At 31.6% G+C, this 23,068-nt stretch overlaps 1 long non-coding RNA gene across 1 annotated transcript; it reads left to right on the top strand.

The window, feature by feature from the left end:
• Positions 1–9,804: 9,804 nt before the first annotated feature.
• LOC127719097 (uncharacterized) lies at positions 9,805–19,653 on the top strand. The gene is made up of 3 exons (XR_007990168.1): positions 9,805–9,822; positions 15,876–15,947; positions 19,597–19,653. It is a non-coding gene; the product is annotated as an uncharacterized LOC127719097 (long non-coding RNA).
• The last annotated feature ends 3,415 nt before the right edge of the window (positions 19,654–23,068 follow it).

The raw sequence follows: 23,068 nt of genomic DNA, 5'->3' as shown, positions 1-23,068 counted from the left end.
CATTATGTAATGGCAACAATTTTATTTGAGTGATTAACATATGTGTCTGAATTCGATAATTTATTATCAATGAAGATGGTATAGAAAAGCACGATGATGATAGTAATCAGCATCCCAATTGTAAACTTATATGTTGAGTATATATCTCCCTGTTGATACGACTTGTATTTCCTATCATGATTTCCCTGATAGGGTGTTGCTGCTCACAAGGAAGCTATTAAATCAAAAAGTCCAATTAGTGAAGTTGAAATCACCCCTTCGTAAATTTTACGGACGCCATCACGAGTTGGTTGACCGTTATTGAATATCCGTTACACAGATGACAACGAATATGTTCCTATTGTCGTAACTACAATCCTGTCCCTTTTTCCCCGGATGTGATCTCACGAATTAGACTTATCACCGGGTTTGTATTAACATGAGCAACAGGACGAGTGCCACATGTGGAGCAAGATCTGCTTACCCTTCGGAGCACCTGAGATCACCCCAGTTTTTTGGTGGCGTTCATGTTGCTCAGTCTTTAGTTTTCTTTGTTGTGTTGTGTGTCTTTTTATTTTTTGTCCGTGTTAATAGCTTCCAGTTTTGGCGTTGTCAGTCTATTTTCGACTTACGATGTTCCTTTGGTATCTTTGATTTATCTAAGATGAGCATTTAAAATTGTCTCTATGCAGAAACGACATTGACGATAATGATCTCTAATTCATAAAGTTAGGACAATAGCATTTGTAGACACAGAAATAAATATACCTTATAAAGCCTTTGTGATTTCAAATCAGAATGTAAGGGTCTGGTGGAATTTACAGAATAGAGAGTACTGGGCCAATACTAAAGAAAAAAAATGCAAAACAAATAAAAAATAGAAATAAAAAGCCATAAAAAATAAATTATAGAGATAAATTGGATGCTCAAATACAAAAAATAGGGAATAATTCTCAAAATTTATAAAGAGTAGCAAAAATGGTTTGAAAATGTAAAGAATATTGGATTGAAAAAACCCAAGCCACCCAAACAGATTCCCAGAACATTGTGAAACCAGCAAGTTAAGCTCGATTGTTATAAAAATAGTTTCAAAAAAATGTACAGCTAATGCAAAAAAAAAAAAACAATGATGCTTATCTAAACACAGGACGTATTGAATGACTCTTTGATGTATATGTACAAATGTATTACCGTTAAATATTTTTTCATCATGTTACATGTCATTTTTTTATATAAGGATAAAATGGGAGTTAAGTGAGAAAGAATTGAGAATAATTGGCAAAATTAAAACAAAAATGTTTAGATACATGTAAAAGAAAAATGAATACACTTGATACTGTAGAACCTAAGACATCTTATATAAGAAAATTGTGAAACGTTGAAAACTCGTTTTTTTACACCTTATAATTTGTTAGTGCGAGTATATTGAAGTGTGTGTGTATTTATATTTATATTTGACAGCTCTAGTTATGACACTTAAATCATGAATATTACATCTGCTTTCAAAAGAAGATAAATACTGGCACCGAAAACCAGTGTAAAACATCGTTTTCGTTGATGTTTACTGTAAATTCCAAAATTATTGAGTGCATTCGTTATTGCGATTTGTCAAGAATGGACAAACAAGCAAGTTTAATCATTGCGATTTCGAAAAAAATCTAAATACAGATCTATGTCTCAGTTATCCATGTTATCAGAATGCATATTTTTTTTTTGCGATACTCAACCAGGTATTATTATTTGCATTCATAAAAACCTCGCATTAATTTCTGAATTGACAGTATTCTAGGTGTCACTTTTATTGCTATTTATTGACTGCTGTACCCAATTGTTGACATTTTTACATATTAAGATGTTTATTTTGTTCATATATGTTGTCAATATAATGGAATTTTAAACGACTGTCATACATTTTACTTTTTTGAAGAGATTTCAAGTAAGGAGCCGAAAAAGTTCAGTCATAGTTTGAACAAACTCCTCTCGAGTAGTTTAATTTGAGTCACTTACATAGACTAGAAATAGAGACCCTGTACCGCCAAATTGGAACATAAGGGCCATAGTCCGCTATGTATCAAATCAACATGGAATAGGTATAAACTGGAGAATAGTTCGCCATTTCATATCAAAGTACAAGTCAGTGGATATTTTAGACAAACCGAACAATAATTTCAATAGGTTCCAAAATGTTACTGACGGTTTCAACAATTAGATCAGCATTAGCCGACCTACGGTCCATCTCTGCAACTGATGTTCGGCCTGAACCTGTACGTAAGGGTCAATTTTGTCTTACACTACGGTAAAGAGAATAATTTACGAAACCAAGTACACAGCAAGCTCACTGATGAGTCGCAATGAAAATAAAGTGACCAACTATCATTTTAGCTTAGTGTATTTATTTTTTAAATGTCCCTAATAAATTGATTCACTGGTTAACAGATGCATAATTTGATCAATCAGTCAGTATTTTTTTAATCGGCAATTGTGATTAAATCAGCGACGTTTTAATCTTTAGACACAACATAAAATTGAAGCCATAATAAAAGCTGTCATTTGCTAGGAGGCACTTAAATAACATGTATAACGTCATTTGCGTAGGAGTTAATAATAAAGACAAAACTACAGAAAATTAATCATTGACAGACAATAGTCTAAAACAAACACTTAAAACTTTAAAAATGTTTTTTTTTGCAATTGTTAATTTTGTTTACACAAATATACACTAAACCAAAAATCGGTTTAGATTATGAATAATGTCAATTAGTTATACAGAACTAGTATACTGATGTTTTTATATACTCGATGGTTTTGTTAATAAACTGCAAGAACAATCATGAACATGTCTTTCAAACAAAACGTATTTTTGATAAACAGTATCAAAGGGGTTTAACCGTTAACATTAACATGTATGAGAAATATGAAATAGTTAAAAAAAATAACAATTGCCCCTTCCGTACTTCAACTACATACTATCTGATCTACATGCGTAAGAAAAATCTCCAGATAAAGGGTTGACCAGGCAATTAAGATGTACAAGAAATGAACTCAAATTATTTAAGAGAAATATGAAAACTAAATTATTTACATCAGTTAAATAACTATAACATGTATAAATGTATAAGAAAATAACTCAATTGTTTTATGGAATTATTATTAAGGAACTCTGCATTTATCAAAAACAATTAAACGTTATTGTTTTCAGTTTATTATACCGAAAATAACATGAAATATATCTTATTCATTCGTGTTTTTTAAATTCAAATGAACGCATATACTATGAAAGTTTTTGTCCTAAAGTCTATTAATTAGCGCATGGTTACGAAGTTTTCTGTCATCTCAAAACTCAATTTTTGTAGATAATATTTTTCTTTATGACTGCAATAATTTTTTTTAATATATTTTTATATCGACTGTATAATTCGAGAAAACATAATGTTTGGCTAATATGTAAATAAAGACAACAGTAGTATACCGCTGTTCAAACACCTTCGCAAGACAGACCTGAAAAGATGTTAATTCAAATTGATGTGCTGATTTAGAAATTTATTATTATGATAACATCTTATGTACAATTATGTAAAAACACATCAACTGTGACACCTTGAACATAGATTAAATTAAAATTTACCTGATCTGCCTGAACTATTACACCTCACCTGTTACTTTATGTATTTGAATTATTCACCTGGTACAATTGGCACGTACCTGTACGCTTGACTGGTGAAATTAAATCCAACAATTACCTTGTTAATAATCAAACAGAAGGTGAATATTTGTTTGACATATAGGGCCATCATGGTCACCATAGATTTATCGTCGACAATTATATAGGAATGTCACGGGTCGTACTGTTTATGTTATTTATGGAATCAAAATCATTAAAAAAACAAATAAATAACTGATGCATCTATGAAAATAAACCTGAAATTTTTTGTACATTTAAATTTTACCATTTGGCCATAATATACAACATCTGAAATATATGTATACTGTTTATATGTATGACAGTTTGATTTATAATGTAACGCATATATAGATATTACAGTCATGATACTTTAGTGTGTACTATTTTTTTCAAGAAGTTTGAATGGAAACAATCTGACATTTGTCAGGGAAGACACTTTTGAAAATCTCACTAACTTAAAATATCTGTAAGTACAAATATTATAAATGATTTCATAATTTAGAGAATTCTTGATATTTGACGTACGTAATACAAATACCTTATATATACACCTAAACGAAGTCTTATTACCGACTGCATGACCCCGTTGCCTCTCGGAAGAGGGACAACTTGCATCCTCGAACTCGTAGGCGAACCGTATACTAGTATCCTAAATTTCGTCTTTTATATAATGAAACTTGGGTGTTTTTCACTTTTAAATGATTAATTTCTATTGTTTCAACAACTCAATTTGCGATGACAATTTTTTTATGTGACCTACCGAATTATACTTATCAATGGGTTTGTACATATATGAGCAACACGACGGGTACCACTGTGCAGGAGGATCTGCTTACCGTTCCTGAGAATCTGAGATCACCGCCAGTTTTGAGTTGGGCTAGTGTTGCCCAGTCTTTAGTTTTCTAAATTGTGTTTTATGTACTGTTGTATGTCTGTTTGACTGTTTGTTTATATTCATCTTATGAAATTGAATGTCCCTTTGATATCTTTCGGCTTTCTTTGAACATTTTAATTCTGAAAATAATAAGTTGAACGTTTATTATAGAATGATTTTTTGTTTGGTTTGAAAATGTGTGATCGACAATTTTGAACAAACGCTTTAACGTGTTTTTTATTTTTATTTTCTATATGTATGTCCGACATGGTAAGAAAATAAACCATTTCTAACACAATTCTATATTGATATTCTTGTAATGGTTAGAAAATACATAAAAAAACACCATTACAAACTTAATCTCAATTTTACTATCTATTTTCAGAAATTTACTTGTGACGTCTTTTTTTGTGGCGTTGATACATTCGTTTGACGCACAAACCATAATTTTATTGTGGTTTTCATTGGAGGTGTCCGTTGTTTTTCTTTGGTTTACATGTTGTAGTGTACTATTATATTGTTTATTTATGTATTTCTCTGTCCTGAGTATTCTTGCTTGTATTTGTACTGCATTCCTCTCACGTAATGTTTTCATTTTAGCTGTATTTTTTACATTGCCATATAAGCGGGAGGTTTGGCTGGTCATAAAACTAAGTTCAACCCACCATGTTTTCTTAAAATATCCTGTACCAAGTCAGGAATATTGCAGTAGTTATCAAATAGTCCGTTTCTATGTATATTGCCGTTTGTTTTTGTAGCAGTTCAGTGTATCTGTTGTTTCGTTGTTTTTCTCTTATAGTTGATATGTTTCCCTCGGTGTTGGTTTGTGACCCGGATTTGTTTCAGTTAAATCGATCTATAACTATTGAACAGCGGTATACTACTATTGCCTTTATTTAACGTATGTTGTATAAAGCTTGTTTATTAGATACGCAACTGTACAAGCTTATAAATTTAAATTAGTCCATAAAAAAAAATAACCAAAAAAAAACATAAAAAATCTTACATTTAAAGAATGCTAATTCAAAGCAATTCATAGGTGTGTAATAAAGTTTATGTCGTTTGGATATTAGATTTCCAATATCGTAATATATGTTTATCTCTTTTTTTAATTATACTTTTGATCAATTTAAATGTAAAATTGCTTTTATTAATTGATTTTATTTACCCTCACATTTTATTGATAATGAGAACTCTGATTTACAGTTACAAATACGACACGAATGGTTTTCTTTATTATTTTTGCGCATTTCATAACTTATATCAGTTTACTGGAATTTGTGCTTCATTAGTGAGTAATCCATAATAACTTGAAGACGATTGAGTGAATTAATTGATAAGGAGAGCAACTGGATAGGTGTTTTATTCATAATTCTAAACAGCATACTTTAGATATCTATGGAATTTCATCAGATTCATGCATTCGTAAGTGAGTGAATGAGCAAGTGACAATTGGATGGCTGTTGTTTTCTGTTGCACTTCTATGTGATTTCGTATGCTTAAATTTATTTTCAAAAAATATTTATGTCTCAAACGACATGTAAGGACTGTTATAGAAACCTCAGTGGTTGCCAATACTATTCTAAAATGTATACACTAAGTTTTATTTCTTAAATCGCAGTGAACTAAAACAAATATTTAACTGACTTTTCAATAATTAAAAAAAACAGAAACCTTTCGGTTTCATGGTTTCTTTTTAAAGAATCAAATCTTATCCATCGTATCTGTATTATATAAACTACTAATGCTTACATTTAATCTTATTTATTGACTGGCTTCCGGGTCACACAAATATCCTTATATGATATGTATCCTACATTTTATCAATCTGTATCTATCAATGATAATAATATGTTTTTAGTGTAAAATATATTGAACATTACCATTGTTTTGTTTTAGGCATTTGTTCAGCAATCAAATATCTACAATACAGCAAGGAGCATTTCAAGACCTACCAGCGCTAATCGATCTGTATGTATACATTGTTACAATATTTTTGTCACGAAGCAAATGATAACAAAATCTACGGTTAATCAGTAGCAGAGTATGATTACTAATACCAACGATTACGAATCTATGAAGTTCTGCCGTCGTAAAGAGTAATCATTGGTGACTTGATAGGATAACTTAATACTCTCAAAGAAAATATTTATTCTTAGAAACAAAGTGATAGGTTCAGTGATAAATTCTGCAAATTGTCATCGACGTCCATTTATGTATACACTGCAGATTTTTATATGGTAAAACTCATGTCTAAGAAGAACGTCTAAATCTTCAGGATATTCTGGAAAATATTTCGATAAAGATAACATGTTTGTGTTATTGTCTTTATAGCAAAGAGTTAATGTTATTTTATTCTTTAAAAAGGAAAATAAGTTCGGTAACGCATTAAACGACATAAGAATTTGTACAGAAAAACAGTTATCAATAGGACAAAATGACATAAAAGTTAACAACTATAGGTCATCGTTTGTCAATCAACAATGAGCAAAAACCATACCGAAGAGTTAGCTATTAAAGACTCCAAAATAACAATTGTAACACAATTCATACAAGAATACTAACGGCCTGATTTTTATACAATACAATGAACGAAAAACAAATATGATATACAGAAACAAACGACAACCACTGAATTACAGGTTCCTGACTTTGGAATCATGCATACAGAATGTGGTGGGGTTAAAGTAGTTTTCTGGCGCCTAACCTGGGACAATGGTGTTATAGTACAACATGAGAGCAAACTATAAAAATGGGTTGAAAAGGGCTTAACTCATCAGATTGAAAACGTCTATCAAAAACACAGACCTGACATGACAGGGTATTTACACATTCCAACAACATGCGGATCCCATGAGAACGATAAAAAGTTATTTGATCTATATATCTCATGATATTGAGATATACAGTTAAATGTACAGTAGATTCTGCTTTTTTAATATTTTCTTATGCTTTGATAACATGAACGATCACCATATCAACTGAACATACTATTTTTCTACAGCATTTCATTGGCTAGTATAAAAGAAATGATACTCCTTCCTCGGCTATTGTACATATACACTGTAAACGATTTTCCACTCATGTCAGCTGATTCACAAATCTTTTCGTCCAAGTCATAACGTTAAGGATTGATCAATATTAAACCGGACCAAAAAGATAAAATCGATTCGATATTTCTTTTGTAGTATATCATCATACTCGTCCCAATTGCATGAGGTCGTGTAATTTAACCCGACAGATTAATACGGCCAACTTTACAAGTGGTATACATTGTTTGGAAATCAACCACTGATTGTTACAATCAAGACTAGTGTAAATAAATTTGCTGAAATACGTCTTCTATGTAGTGTTAGTCTGAACTAGGACGTCACTATACGACTTGTTGTATAGTTCTTGTATCACATGAAGGAAATATATAAATAGCAATTATGACGTTCTCGTCTTATAAGATATTTTACAGAATGGTACATATGCTTAAATTCATCCATTTAAACGCACGAGTATGGTGTACCACATGTGCCACACGTGCAACTAAAGGTTGATGTTGTTTTGTGTTACTTGTGTACCTCAGATATAGTGAAAATCATTTCTACTATCAGGAAAATTTCGCTGACTGAATATAAACAGTAAATAGGCAAGCAGCATTTGACATGTTTTCCATTATTCATAATGCAACCACCACACTCCGTTTGAGCGGAATGAACCTTCACTATATAAAATATTAAATCATTAGATATTCTAATAACAATTTATATTTCAAACGTAAAACTATGTATCTGGTTAATTAATTTCGAATTTTTAGCTTTATTAGTAAGTTATACGCGGTAACTTAAAGGTGATAGAGTGAATTCATTGATAGTGACGGCAACCGGATACTTAATATTTTTTTTTATTCATAATTCTATACAGCACACTTTAAATGTTGACGGAAAGCACTGTGTCAAGATTCATGCATTCATAAGTGAGTGAATGACCTAGTGATGATTGAATGGATGCTGATGTTATATGTCAGTTTTTATCCATTCGTTTTATGTGTTTGAGCTTTTGATTTTGCCATTTGATTAAGGACTTTCCTTTTTGAATTTTCCTCGGAGTTCAGTATTTTTGTGATTTTACTTTCAACTGCACTGGTTAGAAATTTTTTCTAAAGGTTTTGATAACTCAAACGACATATAAGGACATTAATAGACACCTCAGGGATTGCCGAGAATAATTTGAAATGTATACATTTAAACAAATTCTTCAATCAAAATCACCTATAAACAAATATTTAGCTAACTTGTCAATGATAAAAAACCAGAAACGCTTATATATACATATGTTTATATATTATATATACATGCCTACATTCAATCTGGTTTATTGACTGGCGTTAGGGTAACACCAATATTTTAGAAATCTATATTTATCAATGTTAGTAAACAATATCTTTAGTGTAAAATATACTTAACATTACTATTATTTTGTTTCAGGCATTTGTACAGTAATCAAATAACTACAATACAGCAAGGAACATTTCAAGACCTACCAGCTCTATACGAATTGTATGTGTACATTGTTACAATAGTTTATCAAGAAGCAAATGATAACAAAATCTATGGTTAATCTTTGGCAGAGTATTTTTACTATTATCAATGATTACGATATTTTCAAGTTCTGGCGTTGACCATTGGTGACAAAGATTGATTTATTTACACTTGTCAATTCCAGCCGTAGAATTGTCTGTTAAATATGTTAATTCTTGGTATGTTTTATCATTTTTCATGCTGATATGTACAAACTTTTTACGGAAATAATATAATGATCAAGTAAATTATAAGAAAACAATCTGTCAATGCCACTTGGTTGAAAATTTGTAAACTACTGTTGCCTATACGGTAAGATGTTAATCGACTTGCGTCTAATTCCCTATATAATATTTATCAAAATTTTATGAATCGACATCTATCTATGGTGAAAAAAAAATGTTCAATGTAAAAGAGAGGCGAAGGATACCAACGGGACATTCAAACTCATAAGTCGAAAATAAATTGACAACGCCATGGTCGATAAAGAAAAAGACAAACAGACAAATACAGTACACAAAACATAACATAAAAAACCAAAGACTTAGCAACATGAACCCCATCAAAACTGGGGGTAATATCAGGTGCTTCAGAAGGGTAAACATATCTTGTTAATAATCATAAAAAATATCAATGTTTTGTTTCAGATATTTATACAGCAATAAAATAACTACAATACAGCAAGGATCATTTCTAGACTTACCAGCACTAGGCCGCCTGTATGTATACATAATTACAATATTTTATCAAAAAGCAATTGAGGAAAAAATGTAAAGTAATTTTCTGTCGTCGAATAGTGTGACCATTTGTGAACCTGTTCGGTTTGAATTGACTGGATTTACTGATAATCTTTTATTAAATTATAACTCTAAGAAACGATTTGATAGTTGCGAATTTTTAAGTAGTCGCCTTTCAAATGATTAATGAGTTCTGCAAATTGACATCGATTAACCAAATGGTTACACTGCAGATTTCATAATGGTAACAAACATTTATTAACAGAACGTATTAACTTTAAATATAGTTCTATAAAAAAGTGCGATAGAGATAACATGTTCTTTTTCTTTTCTAAAAATAAGAGGGATATTTTTGTTAAATGTTTTTCAAAAAGGTAATTACTATCTGTAATGGATTAGCCAACATGAACTTTGGAAAAGAACACTAACTATTGAGACAAATATATGTCCTTGGTGTTTTTTTTTTTAGATAATAACAGCAATTAACTAAACGCATATAAGAAAGAAGAGTTCCATTCTACACCTTTAAATAAAAACTATTAACCGCTGTTTTCAACTACCAGTATGTAATAAATAACAATTGCCACTATATATAATGTTGCAATCATAATGTAGCATTTTCCGATAAAAAATTGTTGGCAAGATTTTCTATTTTGTAAAAGATTAACATAATTTTGTAAATAAATTTCATAACAACACTGAAATGTTTAATGACAACATTTCGTTTACTTTGAAAATATTTATTAAATGGTCCATGACGCCTTTAACTGATATATTGGCAAACATAAATGTGTGTATGTAGGAGAAATATTTTAGTATGTCATCTCTTGGTTGATGACCATATTCGATTTCTGAGTGATAAAAGGTCGAAACTTGGTAGAGACTTGTTTAAACCTCAGTTATTATCTTGTGTTTGAATACTAATCACGGCACATAAATGTATCTTTAACAAAATGACTTCGTCATTTTCAAGATAAAACCAAAATGTGTCTTCTTATCTCAAGAATAATAGAGTACATGTATATCGTCTTGGGTTGTATATAGATTTCGGAAATTAAGTAGCGTTGTGCATATAAATATTTTATGTTCGTTTGAACATGACCAAAAATTACGTATATATAGCAGTGATATTCTAATTTCTGTAATTGCGTTCCAATGTGCCCGAATCAAAGTGAACATTTTGTTTTCAAAAAGACTCCCTTTATCTCATTTCATTGTATTTTTTAGAATTAAAAACAATATGCCAAAGACATATACGATTTAAAGCGTTAGGCATTTAGTTTATTGTGAATATCAAAATATTCTATTAACATACAGTGTAATATTAGCTGGTGTTTATTGTGGAAAATATAGAAAGGAAATTTGTATACATGTTGTCTGCTCTATGGTCGGATTGTTGTCTCTTTGACACATTCCCCATTTCCATTCTCAATTTTATTTTTTACAGAGTTTGTCTTAAGTGCCGTGTGGAGACAGTAGAGTGCCTCCCCGTGCTTCAGGTTTATGCTCTTATAATATACTAGATTATGGAGTGTGTGTCCAAGCGAGAACCTCTCTATGTTCATTACTTTAGGAATGTTTATCAGAAAGTAGTATTTCAACATTCAGCCCCATTCTTCTATTTAGTCAGACGTCAGTCGCTACCCTGATATACCCTATCCTTTGTTTTTTTTTCGGGTAATTTATGACGGATAGCGTTTGACGTCTTTAGTCATAGTTTTATCATGTTCACATTATTCAATTTATTGTGTGCTGGTTCATATTCTGGAAGCCAGTCTGCTCCTTTCTGATTAAATTCACATAACAAAAACAAATATGAAGCTTAGAAATGGAAAAATATTAAATACTAAACTCGTTCAAAGAGTATCTACACGTCTCAATCTTCAAAATCGCTTATCTAAAAATACTACCATCGCAAACATTTTTAACAATAAAAATCGTGGTTACCCTTCTATCGATAAGTGTCATGCCAAAAAATTACTTACATGTCCCCGGCTTTCCACCAACAATACGGTAAGGTCCACGTTTAATGGTCGCACATTTTCTTTATATTTTGAAACTGATATAACTTGAAAAACAAACAGTATTATTTATTTACTCACATGAAACAAACCGGGATGCGGTATTCAGTACGTAGGTGAAACTGGACGATATTTATCTAAACGCACGCAAGAACACCTGTATCGTTTTAAAAGACCAAATAAATTCAAAAGTATCATTTATCAACATCTTAAAAAGTACAATCATCCTATTAAATAGTTAACAGTTCAACCTTAAGAAGTAGTCAATTAGCAGCCTGGTGAATCTCATTCAAAGTTTGTACGATCACGGAAAATAATTAATTTAATTTGTCTGTTTGTTTTTTTATTTTTGGCCATGGCGTTGTCAGTTTGTTTTCGATCTATGAGTTTGACTGTCCCTCTGATATCTTTCGTCCCACTTTTACAGACAGTCTACCCTCTCGGTCTTAATGATAATATCATGGGAATTGGTAATATATCAAGAACCAATTTTGTTAACATTTGGATATAGTTTCTAAAACTGTTCGTAAAAACCATTCTCATGGGCGTAGACAAAATCGCAATCAAAGAAAATTTCGGACCAATTATACAAATATTTCGAACCTAATTTTATTTAAAAAATCAAGGACAGACATTATCTATTGACCAAGCTCTGTTCTTTACCTATAAATAAATTAAATAAAATTTTAGAGGATTGCAACACAATTTCATATTGCAGTCCTAAGTATGAAATCGTTCAAATTATAATGGCATATTGTTATTCTAAATTGTTTCCCAAAATTGATCGCTCTGAAGATCATAAAAAACATTTTATTAAAATAAAGTATGTCAATAAAGGTTTTGATTTTGTAAATATTGCCGGTATTGATAACGACCTTCTGTTAAAGGAGAAATTACTGGATATTTTGATAATACTGAACTCCCTCTTATTTGTTATATTTACAAGAAATCTACCCGGAAATTTGTGTTTAATTATAGCCAAGTCTGTGAAGATGTAAATATCAGTGAAAATACACCTACGTAATGTAATTGTAGTAATTCCAAATACACTTATGGTCCCATTTTCCATGTTATAACAGGAGACCTTAACATCGTTCGCGACCGAGAGTTAAAATCATTCCTCAGTAAAGGACGTAAATATCGTCCCCCGTCAGTTATTAATTGGAATGAGTGTCGTAATATCATCCACGACTCACTTTGTGCTCACTATTTGAAATGGATAAAACGGAAAAAAGCTGACAAAAAATCTTTGGACTCTTTTTTTAATTCAGTAATGAAGATAGTTGATATACGTATACAACATTTTAAAGAACATTTCACTCTTAACAACAACCAAAAAAATCCTATTTCTCGTATCAAACATAAACTAAAAGACCTAGCCAAGGAATTTGTTTTTGTCCCGGCTGATAAAGCTGCTAATAATATCATCATAGTTTGACGTAAATTTTACGTTGAGGTTCTGCAAAAGGAAATCACGAATTCACCAACATTCCAATTGACTTCATTTTCAGAAAAGGATATCTGTAACACACATAAACTATTAGCTACTTCTTTACAAGCAGAACCATATACAATGAAAGTCCCAACTATGTACTGGCTTCCGAAGCTACAAAAATCACCTTACAAATATAGATTTATTTCGTCTTCAAGTCATTAGTCCACTACTAAATTGTCTATTCTACTTACTAGTACACTTGGTACAATCAAAAACCTGATAATAAATTGTTCAAATAAGGCCTTTGAAAATAGTGGAATTTATTACTTTTGGAGTGTCAAAAACTCGTTGGAAGTACTTGATAAATTGCATGCATATATTGGTGATTTTGAATCTGTTCAAAGTTTTGATTTTTCTACCCTATATACCACTTTGCCTCATATTCTTATTAAGAAAAAAATCACACACCTATTAAATGGGCATTTAAAAAGTCGGAATGCGAATACATATGTTTAAACTCTTTTAGGTCATTTTTTAGTAGCAACAAACAAAAGAACTTTGTCGATTGGACATGCTTTGATACTATATCTGCCCTTGAATTTTTACTTGATAACATTTTTGTTCGCTTTGGAGATTCCGTATATCGTCAAGTTATCGGAATTCCAACGGGGACTCACTGTGCACCACTTATTGCGGACCTGTTTTTGTATTGTTATGAGTTACAATTTAAAACTAAAATCGGCAAAGACCCATCGAAACAACATCTGATACAAAACTTTAACAATACTTTTAGATATTTGGATGATATATTGGCTCTCAATAATGACGACTTCAGTATGTATACTAAAGAAATTTATCCTGTTAAATTTACTTTAAATAAAGCTAATACTAACAATGACCACTGTCCTTTCCTCGATCTTGATATCTATATCATTAACAGGAAATTTAATACAAAAATTTATGATAAAAGAGATGATTTTTCATTTCCTATCGTTAATTATCCATTTTTAGATGGTGACGTTCCCTTGTCACCATCTTATTGTGTTTAAATATCTCAACTTGTACGATTCGCTCGTGTATGTAACAACGTATTAGATTTTAGCGAGAGAAATTTATGTATTACTGAAAAATTATTACACCAGGGTTTTCGATATCATAAACTAGTCAAAATATTTACTAAATTTTATCATCGGTATAAGGACATCATTCGTAAATATAACTCAACATGCAGACATCTTATACGTTCGGGTATTTCACATCTAATGTTTTATGGTAATATTATTTACAAAGAACAAAAATGTCAGTATTCACCTCAAAAGCTAACAAAACCTTGAAACAGACTTATTAAGGAGGGATATAGTTACGATACGGTTGTCAGGTCATTAAAGATTGCATATTTTTGGCTTTAATATTGATTCACTTATAGGGTCTTTGCATCTGAATTAAACACATTTATTCTAATAACATTGCGAATGGAAATGGGGAATGTGTCAAAGAGACAACAACCCGACCATAGATCAGACAACAGCTGCAGGCCACCAATGGGTCTTCAATGCAGCGAGAAACTCTCACAAACCGGAGGCGTCCTTCAGCTGGCCCCTAAACAAATATGTATACTAGTTCAGTGATAATGGACGTCATACTAAACTCCAAATTTTACACAGGAAACTAAAATTAAAAATGATACAAGACTAACAAAGGCCAGAAGCTCCTGACTTGGGACAGGCGCAAAAATGCAGCGGGGTTAAACATGTTTTTTGAGATCTCAACCCTCCCCCTATACCTCTAGCCAATGTAGAAAAAACACACGCACAACAGTACGCACAGTAAAACTCAGTATAAGAGAAGTCCGAGTCTGATGTCAGAATAGGAAACAAAAGAAAATAAACAAAATGACAATAATACATAAATAAGAACAGACTACTAGCAGTTACTGACATGCCAGCTCCAGACCTCAATTAAACTGATTGAAAGATTATGTCTTCATCATATGAATATCAAGCACAATCCCTCCTGTTAGGGGTTTAGTATTATACCGTCATAAAATAAATGAGAAGAACATAACCCGTGTCATGCCAACAACTGGTTTTAGAAGTTGGAAGTACTTGATAAATTGCATGCATATATTGCGCATTTTTGCGCCTGTCCCAGTTCAGGATCCTCTGGCCTTTGTCAGTCTTGTATCATTTTTAATTTTAGTTTCCTGTGTATAATTTGGAGTTTAGAATGACGTCCATTATCACTGAACTAGTATACATATTTGTTAAGGGGCCAGCTGAAGGACGCCTCCGGATGCGGGAGTGTCTCGCTGCATTGAAGACCTATTGGTGTCCTTCAGCTGATGTCTGCTCTATGGTCGGGTTGTTGTCTCTTTGACACATTCCCTATTTCCATTCTCAATTTGATGGTGATATTATAAAATTGTAAGAATTTATAATAACTAAATTATTGTGACAAGATAAGTATGATGACCTGTTAACAGATACTAATAATCAATGCATATGTATTGACCATTAATGAACTACTTATGTTGTTTGTGTTGCTCATACTTTAGTTTTCTGTATGATATATTTTTTCAGATCATTGCAAAAAAATCAATTAACAACAATACAGCAAGGAACATTTCAAGACCTACCATCGCTTAACCTTCTGTATGTATATATTATTATAGCTTTTAACCAGACGCAAATGAAAACAAAATTTAAATGTCAATCAGTTGCAGAATGTTTACTGTAATCAATAATTACGACTTTCTGGAGTTCCGTCGTCAAATACTATAACCATTGGTGACCCTGTTCGTTTGACAGAGTTTAATAATAATTTTGTAAACAATTATTATAAGAAAAGACTAGATAGTCCCATAATCGCGAACGTAATCATCATCGCCCTTTGCACAATCAAAGCGTTTGACAAATTGACACTGCAGATTATATTATTATAACAAACATGTGTTAAAAATACAAAAACATTTTAAGGATATTTCTAGAATATATTGTGAAAAATGATTGTGTTTGGCAACAGGTAAAATCAATCAAGTAAAATACGATACATTTGACTTATTTCAATATCTACTAAAAAAAAGGCGGTAGATACAATTCCATTTGCAATCCACTATGTTTTAATAAGTAGACGAGTAGTTTTTTTTTTACATTTAATTCGAATTTTTTTTAAATCTGCTGTACAGTAAATTTCTGTTTTCAGATGATAACAAAATTAACCGATTAACATTAAACAAGTTGCAAGCGTTTATTAAATTGCATTAGAAAGACAATAAGTTATATATATATATGTTGTGTACAAGTTATCATTTTGTTCAAATTATAATTTGTACAAAAAAATTGTACAAAAATGTAATTTGTATTTTGACTTTGTACAAATTATATAATTTGTACAAAAAGTGCTTGTACACATTATAATTTGTACAAAATAAGGCTTAATTTCACTTATAACTTGTACAATATTTCACATAGAATAAGTTTCAAATCAAATGATAAAAAATAATTTTAATTTTAATTACGAATCAATATGAAACACAGTGATTACGTTAACTCTATTTACAATACTATACAATAATATACAATGCTCTTATTTGTTGGAGCAGGTGAGCGTACCATGACACCTTAAATTACACAATACATTCTGCTTTTTAGCTCACCTGGACCAAAGGGCCAAGTGAGCTTTTCTCATCACTTGGCGTCCGTCGTCCGTCGTCGTCGTCGTCGTCGTCGTCGTCCGTCGTCGTTCATCGTCGTTAACTTTTACAAAAATCTTCTCCTCTGAAACTACTAGGCCAAATTAAACCAAACTTGGCCACAATCATCATTGGGGTATCTAGTTTAAAAAATGTGTCCGGTATCCCGGCTAACCAACCAAGTTGGCCGCCATGGCTACAAATAGAACATAGGGGTAAAATGTTGATTTTGGCTTATATCTCTGAAACTCTGATCCATCGGATCATCAGTGATGGTGATACAAGGCTGAAAACACATTCGGTATATATAATTCGTCTAAATAACAGCCCAACAATATTAGATCTTTAAATTTGCGGTAGCAAATTTTTGTTCTTCCCTGGCCGGGATTCGAACTCATGCTACTGAGATATCGTGGCATCAAATCGCCTTGCACTATGCCCGGTGCACTAAACCACTCGACCACCTAGGCTCGACAAAAATCAAGCTTTCGGTGACCGTGTGTTACCTTTCCTCGTCATTTATAGGTTTCACAACAAGTTTTGATATGTCAGTACGTTTTCATTTCAAGATACATTGTTCACAGTTGGTTGTAAATATGTGTATTGCTTCCCTGCTTATATTAGCAAAATGTTTTTTGAGTTCTTTGTTAGTTTTATGGAGACATCCATGATCGACCCCAACATGTGCTGTTTTTATAATATCAGACATATCCTCAATGGATAAGTAGTAAAGTATGGTGTCATCTGAAAGTAAGAATTAAATCATTTTGAGTATGGCACAAATCTAAACTGGTATTTTGTTATAAAGATAATTATGTTATGAGCCCTAACAGCGATATGCTTGTTCAAATATTATAAATATAAGAAGATCTGTGAAATAGTTAAGCTCATATGGTCGTCTGTTTTGTGACCTAAAATTCTTTAAATAATACTTGTACACCCTTATTTACTGTGATTATATAGATTTACGATTTTAGGTTGATGTGCCATAGTGACTGCAATCTTTTGTATGCAATAATGCATAGTACGATTAATTTGATGGATCGTCATGAACATGCATGAAATATTTGCCACTGGACGTTAAGCAGCCAACAATCAATCAATCAATCAAAATTCCAGGATTTGGGATAGATTTTTGTTTACATTCGAGTTCAGACCCTCTTCTATATTTGTCATATAAAACAAAACAAAACTTACCATTTCCTCCTTTTTTGATGAGCTTTTCAATATCTGCAACTTCAATAACATCATATTTCTTTAGCAAATGTCTGTCTTGGTCACTTTTCTTCAATGCCTCTTTTGCATTTTTAACTTTAGAAATTAACTCATTCAATTTGTCCCTAGTATAAAGATGGTTGTGCTTAGATGTGTTATTCTCAGCAAATTGCTGAACTTCTTGATAGAATTTAACCTGTTGATCAACACTACTAGCCATTTTTTTTAACACCTTAATTTTTACTTTTGTTAATGGCCATGTGAAAGACCAGTGAACAGGATTTCAATTTATAACCTCAGGGCAATATAAATGAATCAATATGACTAAAAATAGCATTGACAAGTTTTTATAGTGGGTATCAACACTTTTTTATCACAATATCCATATGATAAATCATTGTATAAGTTATAAGTGAAATTAAGCCTTATTTTGTAAAATTGTAATTTGTACAGGCACTTTTTGTACAAATTATAATGTGTACAAAGTCAAAATACAAATTAAAATTTGTACAATGTTTTTGTACAAATTATAATTTGTACAAAATGATAACTTGTACACAACATATATATAGATCCATTTTGTTACATCTGGTAATCCGTTTATTTGGCAATCGCCAATGGCAGTCATCAGGGTTTAAGAACATCCGTAGTTCGACCTGCTAGTCAAATGCGTTTTGTTAAAATATACTTTTTCACTTTTTTGGTCTTTTGGAAAATGTTGTTTGTGTTATATTAAGACCCCTCTACCAAGAAATTTGTTTTGCTTGCACACATATAAAAATTGCGGTTTTATCCAACGCAATCATAGGTTTGAACGTTGTTTTCAATTTAGACTTCTGTATATATATATGCATAAAATAAGTACGTCTGAACCAGTGCCAACGTCAGATTTTATCCATCGGATCATCAGTGATGGTGATACAAGGCTGAAAACACATTCGGTATATATAATTCGTCTAAATAACAGCCCAACAATGTTAGATCTTTAAATTTGCGGAAGCAAATTTTTGTTCTTCCCTGGCCGGGATTCGAACTCATGCTACTGAGATATCGTGGCATCAAATCGCCTTGCACTATGCCCGGTGCACTAAACCACTCGACCACCTAGGCTCGACAAAAATCAAGCTTTCGGTGACCGTGTGTTACCTTTCCTCGTCATTTTTTTTATCTAGCATCGTAACACAGTACATGATATATAAGGCATGAACTAATTTGTTTAGCAAAATATAAAAAAATGTTTTTTACAGCGAACTTTCCTTTGTGCCCATTATACTTAGCTTCTGACATTTATTTTGTTAACTGTTATTGTGTATATGTAGTATACTTTCATGTATAATGATAAGCGTATATAAATACTTCGGTTATGATAATTTAGCGTTGTACACATTTTTCAGAAGTTTGAGATCAAACAATCTGACATTGATCAGGAAAGACACTTTCGAAAATCTTACTAACTTAAAATATCTGTAAGTACAAATATTCGCAATGATTTCATTATTTAGAGAATTGCTTATACATGTTATATTTGAAAAGTCTTATTTCAGACTGCATGATCCCATATTTCATCCGGAGAGGGACACCTTGTATCCCCTTACATGTAATGTACATTCTTAATCTCCCTGACGTATAATGTAGCTTGTGTTTTTCTCTTTAAAATGAACAATGGCCATCGTTTCTACAAATCACTTCTTAGCGAGATAAGATTTTATGGAATATTACATCTTAACATCTGTACTCAGATAATTCTACTTCAATGAAATTCTAATTATCACATAAAGTTTATGTAATGGTTTACATTCATATTGGGTACGGTAGTTCTATAAAAAGTTTCATATCAAATTAAAAATATCGTATCTATATCATCACTATTTCTATTAATAAAATTTTTACAACCGGAATATAGATATCCTTAGTTGGTATAGGATTTGTATAAGTATTTTATCAGAAATATATATAGGAGGGGACTATAATAACTCCGAATTTCAAATCGATCTTGTTATGTTATCAATAAGTTATACAATATTGTAACGAAAACCGAGCAGTCGTGCCTTAGTGTAATGCTATAAGAATATGTGTTTGTAATATCAGTCATAAAAAGGGAATAAAGTTTACATCCAGAAACTCTTTCCTTGGCGGCGTGGTACTCTGGAATTCTGTATACACCCTGGTATGGTAGCTGTAACGAAAACCGAGCGGTCGAGCCTTAGTGTAATGATATAAGAATATGTTTTTTTTGTAATATCAGTCATAAATAGGAATTAAAGTTTACATCCAGTAACTTTTCCTTTTGTTGCGTGGTACTCTGGAATTCCGTATACACCCCGGTGCGGTTGGTTCTTCTGGTAAGGTAATACTTTGGATATAAAGGGTAGATAAGGGCATGCGTTTTTGGCCCGTAAACATTTGTGGTTTTGTATGGTAACTCTCCGTTTCGATGTTCGAATGAATAACAGACTCGTTAAATAAAATCAACTGATATAACTTTAATATGCATTAAATATCAACAATACATATATAATTCAAATAACTTAAAAGTGACCAATTCAATAAATAAACATTTTATCAACCTTTTAGTTGCGAATTTAAGAAAACGGATAGCAGGAAAATATACCCAGAAAGTTTACTTATTATAGTTAAGAAATCGGCAAATGGTAAAACTCAATACCAAACGATTCGTTATAAAGTTTAACTTACGAAGTTATTTTCTAAGTGTAACCCGTAAAGAGATTAACAAACTCTCCTTATACAGACCAAGTCTCCTCGGACATTGTAATATATCGTCCCCCTTGTTACTACTTGGTCTGGTAACTGGTATCTATACTTATATTTAAATCGCTTGGAATTAGCGAGATTTACTTGCCGAGGGGAAAAACGTGCTGAAAACGATTTTGAATTATCGGCCGTATTAAACTCAAGTAAACCAATTTACTGATTTGGTTTACCATTTAGGAAATACCTAAATCACCGAAACCGGAACTGGTAATTACCAACATTGGTAAAACGTCAAACAGTTAAGATGTGCTCCAATGCAAAAACAAAGGCAAGGATAATAAAAGTTTTAGAATTAAAAATGTTTAAACACACTTATACAAGAAATATATAATAACAAAGGTCATTTATCGGTACGATTGAAACGACGTCATCACACAATTTTAGGAGAAACAAGTTCCATTTCAGGGAACCGACATTTCGTCACAATATTGAAACTTGTCATTCAAATCATTTGTGTGGTTTGAAATGCACGTGATAAAGTAAAACATACATTACTTTTACTTATTGTTATCATTTACTGTTACAATTGGTTGATAAAAACCACTCAGATTCACAATAACAAATATGATATGAATGGTTTCTTTATATTTTTGTGCATTTCAAGATTTATACCATTTTACTGTTTAATGCACTCTGCCATCACTGTTTTGACGTTGGTGTTACATTTCTCCCGAAAATATAACGGCTGATGCAAACGTAAGAGACGGCAAATTTTCTATATTAGTAAATTATTCAGTTTAAGATTACTTCAAGTACTTTCGATTATTCTTTGATTCGCTTTGATAGAGATTACTTAAAGTAAATAATGCAGACTTTTTATGAGTCTGTTTGACTGGTGAAAAACAACCGTATGTGATTATATTTTTTAATTGTTGTACGTGTGTATGGTAAAGTGTTTGATTATCATAGTTGAGGTGGTAAAAAGATTAGGTAATGGACAGGAGTATATAAAAAGCATCATTCAAAATCGAAAAAATACATAAACAGTTAAAAGTTAAAAAACTAAAATACCGAACTCCAAGGGAAATTCAAAACGGAAAGTTCATTATCAAATGGGAAAATCCAACGTTCAAACACATCAAACGAATGGAAAACAACTGTCGTATTCCTAACTTGGTACAGGCATTTCCTTATGTAGAAAATGGTACATTAAACCTGGTTTTATAGCTAGCTAAACCTCTCACTTGTATGACAGTATAAAACTCTATTATATTGACAACAATTTGTGAACAAACAAACAGACACATAGACACAATGACAAAAATAGTACGGCAGTCAACACAGCGTTATAATCTTAATCATTATAAACGTAAACAAAATATCCACGACGAAAAACAAAATGGCATATATACAAAGAACATAAGACAAAAATAAAAGACAAGATTACAAAATTAATCATTGTCCAATAACACAATGGCGGGATGTATAAGTACCGAGCCACGTCAAAAGGATATTACCAAAAATGTACTAAATAGTAAAGGTTAATAATGTAGATATACAAATAAAAGAACAATTAACCTTTTGATTATTTCGGTTTCCAATTCTGTTCCTAATTGGCATCGTAAAAGACAACAACATATAACTAAGCTGGGACTTAAATATCTGTCAAACCATTTCCTCTAATAATTTTAATGTATTCCAGAAGGAAAAAAATCTGCTCTTATATACAAATAAGAAGATATGAGTGCTAATGAGACAACTCTCCATCCTTGTCATTATGTGTAAAAAGTAAACAATTGTAGGTCAAAGTACGGCCTTCAACACTGAACCTTGGCTCACACCGAACAGCAAGCTATAAAGGGCCCCTGATTATGAATGATCTGCTGATCCTTCCGGAACACCTGAGACCATTCCCAGTTTTTGGTGGGGTTTGTGTTGCCAAGTCTTTGGTTTTCTATGTTGTTTAGTGTATTGTTGTTTGTCTGTTTCTATTTTTCTTTTTTTGACCAGGGCGTTGTCAGTTTGTAATCGATTTATGAGTTTGAATGTCACTTTGGTTATATTTGCCTCTCTTTAAAATATATCATTAGTGATCCTATGTGCTTATCATTAATCTGTTTTCATATTTTGAATCTCAAGTATCACTTTCATTAT

This window comes from Mytilus californianus, unplaced genomic scaffold (assembly GCF_021869535.1).
Source record: "Mytilus californianus isolate M0D057914Y unplaced genomic scaffold, xbMytCali1.0.p SCAF_10, whole genome shotgun sequence".
Classification (NCBI taxonomy): Eukaryota; Metazoa; Mollusca; class Bivalvia; order Mytilida; family Mytilidae; genus Mytilus; species Mytilus californianus.
The sequence above is the reverse complement of the archived record's forward strand: the minus strand, read 5'-3'. Positions and strand labels throughout refer to the sequence as shown.